The 13,066-nt window shown below is 40.9% G+C and overlaps 6 non-coding genes across 6 annotated transcripts; all 6 read left to right on the top strand.

Moving 5' to 3' along the window:
- Positions 1-918: 918 nt before the first annotated feature.
- Positions 919-1,082, top strand: LOC149778119 (U1 spliceosomal RNA). The gene has a single exon (XR_016415805.1). It is a non-coding gene; the product is annotated as a U1 spliceosomal RNA (small nuclear RNA).
- A 1,491-nt stretch (positions 1,083-2,573) lies between these two features.
- LOC149778118 (U1 spliceosomal RNA) lies at positions 2,574-2,737 on the top strand. Its single transcript, XR_016415804.1, has one exon. It is a non-coding gene; the product is annotated as a U1 spliceosomal RNA (small nuclear RNA).
- Positions 2,738-4,212: 1,475 nt separating this feature from the next.
- On the top strand, positions 4,213-4,376 carry LOC149778117 (U1 spliceosomal RNA). Its single transcript, XR_016415803.1, has one exon. It is a non-coding gene; the product is annotated as a U1 spliceosomal RNA (small nuclear RNA).
- A 1,473-nt stretch (positions 4,377-5,849) lies between these two features.
- Positions 5,850-6,013, top strand: LOC149778116 (U1 spliceosomal RNA). The gene has a single exon (XR_016415802.1). It is a non-coding gene; the product is annotated as a U1 spliceosomal RNA (small nuclear RNA).
- A 1,491-nt stretch (positions 6,014-7,504) lies between these two features.
- Positions 7,505-7,668, top strand: LOC149778115 (U1 spliceosomal RNA). The gene has a single exon (XR_016415901.1). It is a non-coding gene; the product is annotated as a U1 spliceosomal RNA (small nuclear RNA).
- Positions 7,669-9,153: 1,485 nt separating this feature from the next.
- Positions 9,154-9,317, top strand: LOC149778114 (U1 spliceosomal RNA). The gene has a single exon (XR_016415975.1). It is a non-coding gene; the product is annotated as a U1 spliceosomal RNA (small nuclear RNA).
- The last annotated feature ends 3,749 nt before the right edge of the window (positions 9,318-13,066 follow it).

Below are 13,066 nucleotides of genomic sequence, written 5' to 3'. Positions count from 1 at the left end.
AGAGAGAGAGAGAAACAATATCTTCAAATAACAGGAACAACTTCGTTAATACAGCAAGCTTGTTGTCCTTATCAAAAGCAGTGACAGCTTCATCATAAGTCTCATTGTAGAGATCATCTGCATCACCAGTTACTTCTGTATCAGCAGCACTTTCAACAATCCAAAGCTTCTAGACTCGGAGTACGGCGAAGCGTAGCTGGCCAATCAGTGGCACAAAGATTTCAAATTTAATAAAACAGAGGAAACAAATAGTAGTATTTCTTTGACCTGACAAGTCGATTTGCAGTGGTTCATAGCAAAAGAGGTTGATGCACTGCAACCTCAAATTTATACCTGCATTTTTCATTTATGACACCAAGCGATCTTGCCAGTGCAAACACAATCCCTTTCCCTACGTAACAGTTCGGGAAAGCATTGTGTACTAAACAGCTGGATGTGATTGACCATAGTTCTTGCTAGACGACTATTGCTATTTCACTGTCAACTTGCTGTGAAGTAACTATGGGAGGTCAATGGCTGATATCAGTTTCAAGAACAAGACAAGCCCGAAACGCGGAATTGAAAAATGTATCCATATATTTAATTAAAAAACCATAATAGCTGAAAAATACGCACCGTTGCCTCAAGTTAAGAAATTTGCCAGGGGCCAATATACGAAACTATCCCCTGCCGTCCGAGCAAACCTATATAGCATATATCCACCGTAAAAGAAACTGAAATTGCAAATAAAGGACTATTTGAAGACATTTCAGTTACTTTTGTAATGTTGAAACATAAGCTATAAAGTTATTCGGAATACTAAGACATCAGCAGTACCATGGCCCTGAATCGTTTTAATTTATTTTCATTACTTAGAGGCACACTTCCTACTCCAGACACAAATGTCAGTTGATAAACGTCAGTAAACGTCAAGAAATCATACTTACCTGGACCAGGGAGTACCGTGATCAGCTAGGCGGTTTCCCCAGGATGAGGCCTTTCCATTGCACTTCGGTTGGGCTGAAACCTGCGATCACCCCAAATGTGGGTGACTCGGGGTCGTTATTTATTAGTGTGGGGGTCTGCGTTCGCGCTAACCCCTGATAATTCAATTAAAAATAACCAATAATCTCAAGCTTATGACAAAATTAGTCTGGATGTCTCTGATTAGCACGTGCCAATCGATAATGTTATTATGTCTTACACTGCTCTTTCAAGGGGTGGGTACCCCGGGTGGTCTAAATAGCCCACCATTCCGGATCGCGGCCATCTCACCTGTCTGCGTGTGTTTGAGTTTCGGATTTGGCCCATGTGGTTATCAGAGAAAGCTTGCCAGTATGTTATCATGGGTCGGGAGTTTTTTCCGTTCATTTTTCTTCTCCCCGGTTCTTCCTCCACCATTTATATTGCCTGCCATGCATAGCCTATCTTGTGCTGAAAAATGGCATTAAACCCTACAACAAACAACTTTCAAAGAGCCATCTCACAACGAACGTGTGAAATATCTTTGAGTAACAGCGATCCAGCATATTTGTGAGAGAAAGAAAGAAAGAAAGAGAAATAAATGGAAACATGCTTACTGGATTCGACGAAAATCAAGTTTTATTTTCACAGAACTTCTCTGCAGTAGAGAGAGAGAGAGAGAGAGAGAGAGAGAGAGAGAGAGAGAGAGAGAGAGAGAGAGAGAGAAACAATATCTTCAAATAACAGGAACAACTTCGTTAATACAGCAAGCTTGTTGTCCTTATCAAAAGCAGTGACAGCTTCATCATAAGTCTCATTGTAGAGATCATCTGCATCACCAGTTACTTCTGTATCAGCAGCACTTTCAACAATCCAAAGCTTCTAGACTCGGAGTACGGCGAAGCGTAGCTGGCCAATCAGTGGCACAAAGATTTCAAATTTAATAAAACAGAGGAAACAAATAGTAGTATTCCTTTGACCTGACAAGTCGATTTGCAGTGGTTCATAGCAAAAGAGGTTGATGCACTGCAACCTCAAATTTATACCTGCATTTTTCATTTATGACACCAAGCGATCTTGCCAGTGCAAACACAATCCCTTTCCCTACGTAACAGTTCGGGAAAGCATTGTGTACTAAACAGCTGGATGTGATTGACCATAGTTCTTGCTAGACGACTATTGCTATTTCACTGTCGACTTGCTGTGAAGTAACTATGGGAGGTCAATGGCTGATATCAGTTTCAAGAACAAGACAAGCCCGAAACGCGGAATTGAAAAATGTATCCATATATTTAATTAAAAAACCATAATAGCTGAAAAATACGCACCGTTGCCTCAAGTTAAGAAATTTGCCAGGGGCCAATATACGAAACTATCCCCTGCCGTCCGAGCAAACCTATATAGCATATATCCACCGTAAAAGAAACTGAAATTGCAAATAAAGGACTATTTGAAGACATTTCAGTTACTTTTGTAATGTTGAAACATAAGCTATAAAGTTATTCGGAATACTAAGACATCAGCAGTACCATGGCCCTGAATCGTTTTAATTTATTTTCATTACTTAGAGGCACACTTCCTACTCCAGACACAAATGTCAGTTGATAAACGTCAGTAAACGTCAAGAAATCATACTTACCTGGACCAGGGAGTACCGTGATCAGCTAGGCGGTTTCCCCAGGATGAGGCCTTTCCATTGCACTTCGGTTGGGCTGAAACCTGCGATCACCCCAAATGTGGGTGACTCGGGGTCGTTATTTATTAGTGTGGGGGTCTGCGTTCGCGCTAACCCCTGATAATTCAATTAAAAATAACCAATAATCACAAGCTTAGGACAAAATTAGTCTGGATGTCTCTGATTAGCACGTGCCAATCGATAATGTTATTATTTCTTACACTGCTCTTTCAAGGGGTGGGTACCCCGGGTGGTCTAAATAGCCCACCATTACGGATCGCGGCCATCTCACCTGTCTGCGTGTGTTTGAGTTTCGGATTTGGCCCATGTGGTTATCAGAGAAAGCTTGCCAGTATGTTATCATGGGTCGGGAGTTTTTTCCGTTCATTTTTCTTCTCCCCGGTTCTTCCTCCACCATTTATATTGCCTGCCATGCATAGCCTATCTTGTGCTGAAAAATGGCATTAAACCCTACAACAAACAACTTTCAAAGAGCCATCTCACAACGAACGTGTGAAATATCTTTGAGTAACAGCGATCCAGCATATTTGTGAGAGAAAGAAAGAAAGAAAGAGAAATAAATGGAAACATGCTTACTGGATTCGACGAAAATCAAGTTTTATTTTCACAGAACTTCTCTGCAGTAGAGAGAGAGAGAGAGAGAGAGAGAGAGAGAGAGAGAGAGAGAGAAACAATATCTTCAAATAACAGGAACAACTTCGTTAATACAGCAAGCTTGTTGTCCTTATCAAAAGCAGTGACAGCTTCATCATAAGTCTCATTGTAGAGATCATCTGCATCACCAGTTACTTCTGTATCAGCAGCACTTTCAACAATCCAAAGCTTCTAGACTCGGAGTACGGCGAAGCGTAGCTGGCCAATCAGTGGCACAAAGATTTCAAATTTAATAAAACAGAGGAAACACATAGTAGTATTCCTTTGACCTGACAAGTCGATTTGCAGTGGTTCATAGCAAAAGAGGTTGATGCACTGCAACCTCAAATTTATACCTGCATTTTTCATTTATGACACCAAGCGATCTTGCCAGTGCAAACACAATCCCTTTCCCTACGCAACAGTTCGGGAAAGCATTGTGTACTAAACAGCTGGATGTGATTGACCATAGTTCTTGCTAGACGACTATTGCTATTTCACTGTCAACTTGCTGTGAAGTAACTATGGGAGGTCAATGGCTGATATCAGTTTCAAGAACAAGACAAGCCCGAAACGCGGAATTGAAAAATGTATCCATATATTTAATTAAAAAACCATAATAGCTGAAAAATACGCACCGTTGCCTCAAGTTAAGAAATTTGCCAGGGGCCAATATACGAAACTATCCCCTGCCGTCCGAGCAAACCTATGTAGCATATATCCACCGTAAAAGAAACTGAAATTGCAAATAAAGGACTATTTGAAGACATTTCAGTTACTTTTGTAATGTTGAAACATAAGCTATAAAGTTATTCGGAATACTAAGACATCAGCAGTACCATGGCCCTGAATCGTTTTAATTTATTTTCATTACTTAGAGGCACACTTCCTACTCCAGACACAAATGTCAGTTGATAAACGTCAGTAAACGTCAAGAAATCATACTTACCTGGACCAGGGAGTACCGTGATCAGCTAGGCGGTTTCCCCAGGATGAGGCCTTTCCATTGCACTTCGGTTGGGCTGAAACCTGCGATCACCCCAAATGTGGGTGACTCGGGGTCGTTATTTATTAGTGTGGGGGTCTGCGTTCGCGCTAACCCCTGATAATTCAATTAAAAATAACCAATAATCTCAAGCTTATGACAAAATTAGTCTGGATGTCTCTGATTAGCACGTGCCAATCGATAATGTTATTATTTCTTACACTGCTCTTTCAAGGGGTGGGTACCCCGGGTGGTCTAAATAGCCCACCATTACGGATCGCGGCCATCTCACCTGTCTGCGTGTGTTTGAGTTTCGGATTTGGCCCATGTGGTTATCAGAGAAAGCTTGCCAGTATGTTATCATGGGTCGGGAGTTCTTTCCGTTCATTTTTCTTCTCCCGGGTTCTTCCTCCACCATTTATATTGCCTGCCATGCATAGCCTATCTTGTGCTGAAAAATGGCATTAAACCCTACAACAAACAACTTTCAAAGAGCCATCTCACAACGAACGTGTGAAATATCTTTGAGTAACAGCGATCCAGCATATTTGTGAGAGAAAGAAAGAAAGAAAGAGAAATAAATGGAAACATGCTTACTGGATTCGACGAAAATCAAGTTTTATTTTCACAGAACTTCTCTGCAGTAGAGAGAGAGAGAGAGAGAGAGAGAGAGAGAGAGAGAGAGAGAAACAATATCTTCAAATAACAGGAACAACTTCGTTAATACAGCAAGCTTGTTGTCCTTATCAAAAGCAGTGACAGCTTCATCATAAGTCTCATTGTAGAGATCATCTGCATCACCAGTTACTTCTGTATCAGCAGCACTTTCAACAATCCAAAGCTTCTAGACTCGGAGGACGGCGAAGCGTAGCTGGCCAATCAGTGGCACAAAGATTTCAAATTTAATAAAACAGAGGAAACAAATAGTAGTATTCCTTTGACCTGACAAGTCGATTTGCAGTGGTTCATAGCAAAAGAGGTTGATGCACTGCAACCTCAAATTTATACCTGCATTTTTCATTTATGACACCAAGCGATCTTGCCAGTGCAAACACAATCCCTTTCCCTACGCAACAGTTCGGGAAAGCATTGTGTACTAAACAGCTGGATGTGATTGACCATAGTTCTTGCTAGACGACTATTGCTATTTCACTGTCAACTTGCTGTGAAGTAACTATGGGAGGTCAATGGCTGATATCAGTTTCAAGAACAAGACAAGCCCGAAACGCGGAATTGAAAAATGTATCCATATATTTAATTAAAAAACCATAATAGCTGAAAAATACGCACCGTTGCCTCAAGTTAAGAAATTTGCCAGGGGCCAATATACGAAACTATCCCCTGCCGTCCGAGCAAACCTATATAGCATATATCCACCGTAAAAGAAACTGAAATTGCAAATAAAGGACTATTTGAAGACATTTCAGTTACTTTTGTAATGTTGAAACATAAGCTATAAAGTTATTCGGAATACTAAGACATCAGCAGTACCATGGCCCTGAATCGTTTTAATTTATTTTCATTACTTAGAGGCACACTTCCTACTCCAGACACAAATGTCAGTTGATAAACGTCAGCAAACGTCAAGAAATCATACTTACCTGGACCAGGGAGTACCGTGATCAGCTAGGCGGTTTCCCCAGGATGAGGCCTTTCCATTGCACTTCGGTTGGGCTGAAACCTGCGATCACCCCAAATGTGGGTGACTCGGGGTCGTTATTTATTAGTGTGGGGGTCTGCGTTCGCGCTAACCCCTGATAATTCAATTAAAAATAACCAATAATCTCAAGCTTAGGACAAAATTAGTCTGGATGTCTCTGATTAGCACGTGCCAATCGATAATGTTATTATGTCTTACACTGCTCTTTCAAGGGGTGGGTACCCCGGGTGGTCTAAATAGCCCACCATTCCGGATCGCGGCCATCTCACCTGTCTGCGTGTGTTTGAGTTTCGGATTTGGCCCATGTGGTTATCAGAGAAAGCTTGCCAGTATGTTATCATGGGTCGGGAGTTCTTTCCGTTCATTTTTCTTCTCCCGGGTTCTTCCTCCACCATTTATATTGCCTGCCATGCATAGCCTATCTTGTGCTGAAAAATGGCATTAAACCCTACAACAAACAACTTTCAAAGAGCCATCTCACAACGAACGTGTGAAATATCTTTGAGTAACAGCGATCCAGCATATTTGTGAGAGAAAGAAAGAAAGAAAGAGAAATAAATGGAAACATGCTTACTGGATTCGACGAAAATCAAGTTTTATTTTCACAGAACTTCTCTGCAGTAGAGAGAGAGAGAGAGAGAGAGAGAGAGAGAGAGGGAGAGAGAGAGAGAGAGAGAGAGAGAAACAATATCTTCAAATAACAGGAACAACTTCGTTAATACAGCAAGCTTGTTGTCCTTATCAAAAGCAGTGACAGCTTCATCATAAGTCTCATTGTAGAGATCATCTGCATCACCAGTTACTTCTGTATCAGCAGCACTTTCAACAATCCAAAGCTTCTAGACTCGGAGTACGGCGAAGCGTAGCTGGCCAATCAGTGGCACAAAGATTTCAAATTTAATAAAACAGAGGAAACACATAGTAGTATTCCTTTGACCTGACAAGTCGATTTGCAGTGGTTCATAGCAAAAGAGGTTGATGCACTGCAACCTCAAATTTATACCTGCATTTTTCATTTATGACACCAAGCGATCTTGCCAGTGCAAACACAATCCCTTTCCCTACGCAACAGTTCGGGAAAGCATTGTGTACTAAACAGCTGGATGTGATTGACCATAGTTCTTGCTAGACGACTATTGCTATTTCACTGTCAACTTGCTGTGAAGTAACTATGGGAGGTCAATGGCTGATATCAGTTTCAAGAACAAGACAAGCCCGAAACGCGGAATTGAAAAATGTATCCATATATTTAATTAAAAAACCATAATAGCTGAAAAATACGCACCGTTGCCTCAAGTTAAGAAATTTGCCAGGGGCCAATATACGAAACTATCCCCTGCCGTCCGAGCAAACCTATGTAGCATATATCCACCGTAAAAGAAACTGAAATTGCAAATAAAGGACTATTTGAAGACATTTCAGTTACTTTTGTAATGTTGAAACATAAGCTATAAAGTTATTCGGAATACTAAGACATCAGCAGTACCATGGCCCTGAATCGTTTTAATTTATTTTCATTACTTAGAGGCACACTTCCTACTCCAGACACAAATGTCAGTTGATAAACGTCAGTAAACGTCAAGAAATCATACTTACCTGGACCAGGGAGTACCGTGATCAGCTAGGCGGTTTCCCCAGGATGAGGCCTTTCCATTGCACTTCGGTTGGGCTGAAACCTGCGATCATCCCAAATGTGGGTGACTCGGGGTCGTTATTTATTAGTGTGGGGGTCTGCGTTCGCGCTAACCCCTGATAATTCAATTAAAAATAACCAATAATCTCAAGCTTATGACAAAATTAGTCTGGATGTCTCTGATTAGCACGTGCCAATCGATAATGTTATTATTTCTTACACTGCTCTTTCAAGGGGTGGGTACCCCGGGTGGTCTAAATAGCCCACCATTACGGATCGCGGCCATCTCACCTGTCTGCGTGTGTTTGAGTTTCGGATTTGGCCCATGTGGTTATCAGAGAAAGCTTGCCAGTATGTTATCATGGGTCGGGAGTTCTTTCCGTTCAGTTTTCTTCTCCCGGGTTCTTCCTCCACCATTTATATTGCCTGCCATGCATAGCCTATCTTGTGCTGAAAAATGGCATTAAACCCTACAACAAACAACTTTCAAAGAGCCATCTCACAACGAACGTGTGAAATATCTTTGAGTAACAGCGATCCAGCATATTTGTGAGAGAAAGAAAGAAAGAAAGAGAAATAAATGGAAACATGCTTACTGGATTCGACGAAAATCAAGTTTTATTTTCACAGAACTTCTCTGCAGTAGAGAGAGAGAGAGAGAGAGAGAGAGAGAGAGAGAGAGAGAGAGAGAGAGAGAGAAACAATATCTTCAAATAACAGGAACAACTTCGTTAATACAGCAAGCTTGTTGTCCTTATCAAAAGCAGTGACAGCTTCATCATAAGTCTCATTGTAGAGATCATCTGCATCACCAGTTACTTCTGTATCAGCAGCACTTTCAACAATCCAAAGCTTCTAGACTCGGAGTACGGCGAAGCGTAGCTGGCCAATCAGTGGCACAAAGATTTCAAATTTAATAAAACAGAGGAAACAAATAGTAGTATTCCTTTGACCTGACAAGTCGATTTGCAGTGGTTCATAGCAAAAGAGGTTGATGCACTGCAACCTCAAATTTATACCTGCATTTTTCATTTATGACACCAAGCGATCTTGCCAGTGCAAACACAATCCCTTTCCCTACGTAACAGTTCGGGAAAGCATTGTGTACTAAACAGCTGGATGTGATTGACCATAGTTCTTGCTAGACGACTATTGCTATTTCACTGTCAACTTGCTGTGAAGTAACTATGGGAGGTCAATGGCTGATATCAGTTTCAAGAACAAGACAAGCCCGAAACGCGGAATTGAAAAATGTATCCATATATTTAATTAAAAAACCATAATAGCTGAAAAATACGCACCGTTGCCTCAAGTTAAGAAATTTGCCAGGGGCCAATATACGAAACTATCCCCTGCCGTCCGAGCAAACCTATATAGCATATATCCACCGTAAAAGAAACTGAAATTGCAAATAAAGGACTATTTGAAGACATTTCAGTTACTTTTGTAATGTTGAAACATAAGCTATAAAGTTATTCGGAATACTAAGACATCAGCAGTACCATGGCCCTGAATCGTTTTAATTTATTTTCATTACTTAGAGGCACACTTCCTACTCCAGACACAAATGTCAGTTGATAAACGTCAGTAAACGTCAAGAAATCATACTTACCTGGACCAGGGAGTACCGTGATCAGCTAGGCGGTTTCCCCAGGATGAGGCCTTTCCATTGCACTTCGATTGGGCTGAAACCTGCGATCACACCAAATGTGGGTGACTCGGGGTCGCTATTTATTAGTGTGGGGGTCTGCGTTCGCGCTAACCCCTGATAATTCAATTAAAAATAACCAATAATCTCAAGCTTATGACAAAATTAGTCTGGATGTCTCTGATTAGCACGTGCCAATCGATAATGTTATTATTTCTTACACTGCTCTTTCAAGGGGTGGGTACCCCGGGTGGTCTAAATAGCCCACCATTACGGATCGCGGCCATCTCACCTGTCTGCGTGTGTTTGAGTTTCGGATTTGGCCCATGTGGTTATCAGAGAAAGCTTGCCAGTATGTTATCATGGGTCGGGAGTTCTTTCCGTTCATTTTTCTTCTCCCGGGTTCTTCCTCCACCATTTATATTGCCTGCCATGCATAGCCTATCTTGTGCTGAAAAATGGCATTAAACCCTACAACAAACAACTTTCAAAGAGCCATCTCACAACGAACGTGTGAAATATCTTTGAGTAACAGCGATCCAGCATATTTGTGAGAGAAAGAAAGAAAGAAAGAGAAATAAATGGAAACATGCTTACTGGATTCGACGAAAATCAAGTTTTATTTTCACAGAACTTCTCTGCAGTAGAGAGAGAGAGAGAGAGAGAGAGAGAGAGAGAGAGAGAGAAACAATATCCTCAAATAACAGGAACAACTTCGTTAATACAGCAAGCTTGTTGTCCTTATCAAAAGCAGTGACAGCTTCATCATAAGTCTCATTGTAGAGATCATCTGCATCACCAGTTACTTCTGTATCAGCAGCACTTTCAACAATCCAAAGCTTCTAGACTCGGAGTACGGCGAAGCGTAGCTGGCCAATCAGTGGCACAAAGATTTCAAATTTAATAAAACAGAGGAAACAAATAGTAGTATTCCTTTGACCTGACAAGTCGATTTGCAGTGGTTCATAGCAAAAGAGGTTGATGCACTGCAACCTCAAATTTATACCTGCATTTTTCATTTATGACACCAAGCGATCTTGCCAGTGCAAACACAATCCCTTTCCCTACGTAACAGTTCGGGAAAGCATTGTGTACTAAACAGCTGGATGTGATTGACCATAGTTCTTGCTAGACGACTATTGCTATTTCACTGTCAACTTGCTGTGAAGTAACTATGGGAGGTCAATGGCTGATATCAGTTTCAAGAACAAGACAAGCCCGAAACGCGGAATTGAAAAATGTATCCATATATTTAATTAAAAAACCATAATAGCTGAAAAATACGCACCGTTGCCTCAAGTTAAGAAATTTGCCAGGGGCCAATATACGAAACTATCCCCTGCCGTCCGAGCAAACCTATATAGCATATATCCACCGTAAAAGAAACTGAAATTGCAAATAAAGGACTATTTGAAGACATTTCAGTTACTTTTGTAATGTTGAAACATAAGCTATAAAGTTATTCGGAATACTAAGACATCAGCAGTACCATGGCCCTGAATCGTTTTAATTTATTTTCATTACTTAGAGGCACACTTCCTACTCCAGACACAAATGTCAGTTGATAAACGTCAGTAAACGTCAAGAAATCATACTTACCTGGACCAGGGAGTACCGTGATCAGCTAGGCGGTTTCCCCAGGATATCCGGCCAAGACAAAGTAGATCAAATAATTCTTTTGAAGTGAAAGTTCAAAGTTTACCGCTTTGGAATATGTATCGCCGTGTTGAAATCAACATCTCAAGGTATGTGAATTCGGATGTGTATCTTCGTACACTACGAGTGGAAGGACGAATTTCTCGGGAGGAAGCGCTTCGCAAACTTGAAGCTGCGGGTGTTACTATTTCTGACATCGAAGGTTTATATAGAGAAGGGGAAAATGCCCCATGGAATGCTGTGCTCAAGTCCCAAGAGAAGGCAAAAGGCGTGACCGGTGACGGCATTAAATATATTGCTAACCTAATAATTGACCTCAGAATACACTGGCTGCCCCTGTTTGTCAATGATATTGTTATCAAGGAAGTTCTAAAGGATTATGGGGAGATCCTTGACATAACCAGAGACAAGACAATTATAAACAAGGACACAATGATTGAAAACGGTACAAGGATAGTGAAACTCCGGACCACAGAATTCGATTGCAGGAATATTCCCCACATCGTGTCGCTTGGCATGTGTGGTATGCTTATAACAATGAAGGGCCGCCCCCCACTTTGCCTGAGATGTCGTCAGTCGGGGCACCTCCGAAAAGACTGCCCAGAGAAAGGTGCTAGCTATGCTTCAGCAGTGAATAATAAAGGACACGTTGCCCAACAACCACCTGCACCAAGCACATCAACCCAAGCAACGACACACGAACCTTTAACACCAGCAGCCCCTGCGTCGACAAACAGCAAACCAATTGATCACCCCACCACCCCCACCCCCTTGGACGCCTCCCACGGGGCGGAAGAGGAAGTAGCGACCCAAACACAAGAGAAAGGAACAGTACCGGATGACAATGATGAAGATGACTCGAATCAACCCAGACCACAAGAAAAAAGAGAATTGTTTGACCTAGATTCGTGCACGTGGCAGGTAGTCACGTCTAAAAGATCAAGAAAGTCTCGTCTTGAGGAGGATTCAAGTATGGATGTGCAACATTCTTAATTTGGATTACACTACAGTAACTGTGTAATAAAGAAATCGGAACGCTCACGGACAATGAATATAATCAAATGGACCGGGCATATACAAGGACAGTAAAATGGACAATGAATAAGCATAACGGACTAAATATTTCAGGACTTTCCCTGGTTATACGTTCTATTACAGGTTTGTTCTTTTACTTAATCCTAATTTTTCATTCTCTTCAAATGTACAATATCCTTCATATCATCCTTATCTATTTCATAGCACATACAACATTTGTAGATTTTTATCTATTTTCTTCAACCATATTTTATCCCTTAATTACATATCCTCCCTTATTATGTTATCGTTCAGCAAGTCATTTCTGGTTTCCAATAGTATTACCTTATACAACGGACTCTACCCGTCTCGGGTTCAGATTGATTCACTTGATACACCTAGAGTCCCACATACATTAACGATTTTGAACCTATTCTGGACATGCCATACCAATAACAAGCAACCCATGAGTAAAATTAATATCCTTACATTAAATGTCAATGGCCTTCGAACCAACACGGATCAAAAACTATACGAGATTAGAAACTTGGTATCTTCGCATCACATCGACCTTGTATTCCTACAAGAAACCCACGTGGAGAAAAGAACCCTTACTTCAAAAATTCAAGATAAATTGCAATGTTATTATGCCATATGGAGTTTTGGCTCGAATCTTTCATCTGGAGTTGCTATCATTAATTTTAATCCTAACATACGTTTTTTAAAATATGAAACGGATTTTGACGGTAGAATAATATGTGCTGACTTTCATTTTAAAGATATACCATATCGTGCCATAAATATATATGCCCCCATCCCTGATTCGGAGAAAAGTGAATTTTTTACTTCATTGTTCACATATTTAACGGGACAACATAATCCCATTCTTGCTGGAGATTTCAATTGTGTCACTAACTCCAACCTTGACCGAGTAGGTAATCTAACCAATTACAGCGAAAAGTCCGTCCAAACATTGAAATCGCTTATATCCAACTTTAAACTAATTGACACATTTCGCAAACTGAACCCCTCGGCAAAATTGTACACATGGTATCGAAACACACTAGACCCCTCATTACCACTGTTAGCAAGCAGACTTGATCGACTGTATGTTTCTAAAAACATAGCAAATTTCATCATTAATTCGACAATCGTTAACTTCGCTCAGTCCGACCACGATGCAGTAACTTTAAGTATAG

The sequence above is a fragment of the Sinohyriopsis cumingii genome, chromosome 17 (genome assembly GCF_028554795.1).
Source record: "Sinohyriopsis cumingii isolate HCF-2022 chromosome 17, ASM2855479v2, whole genome shotgun sequence".
NCBI lineage: Eukaryota > Metazoa > Mollusca > Bivalvia > Unionida > Unionidae > Sinohyriopsis > Sinohyriopsis cumingii.
This window is presented reverse-complemented; position numbering and strand designations above follow the sequence as displayed.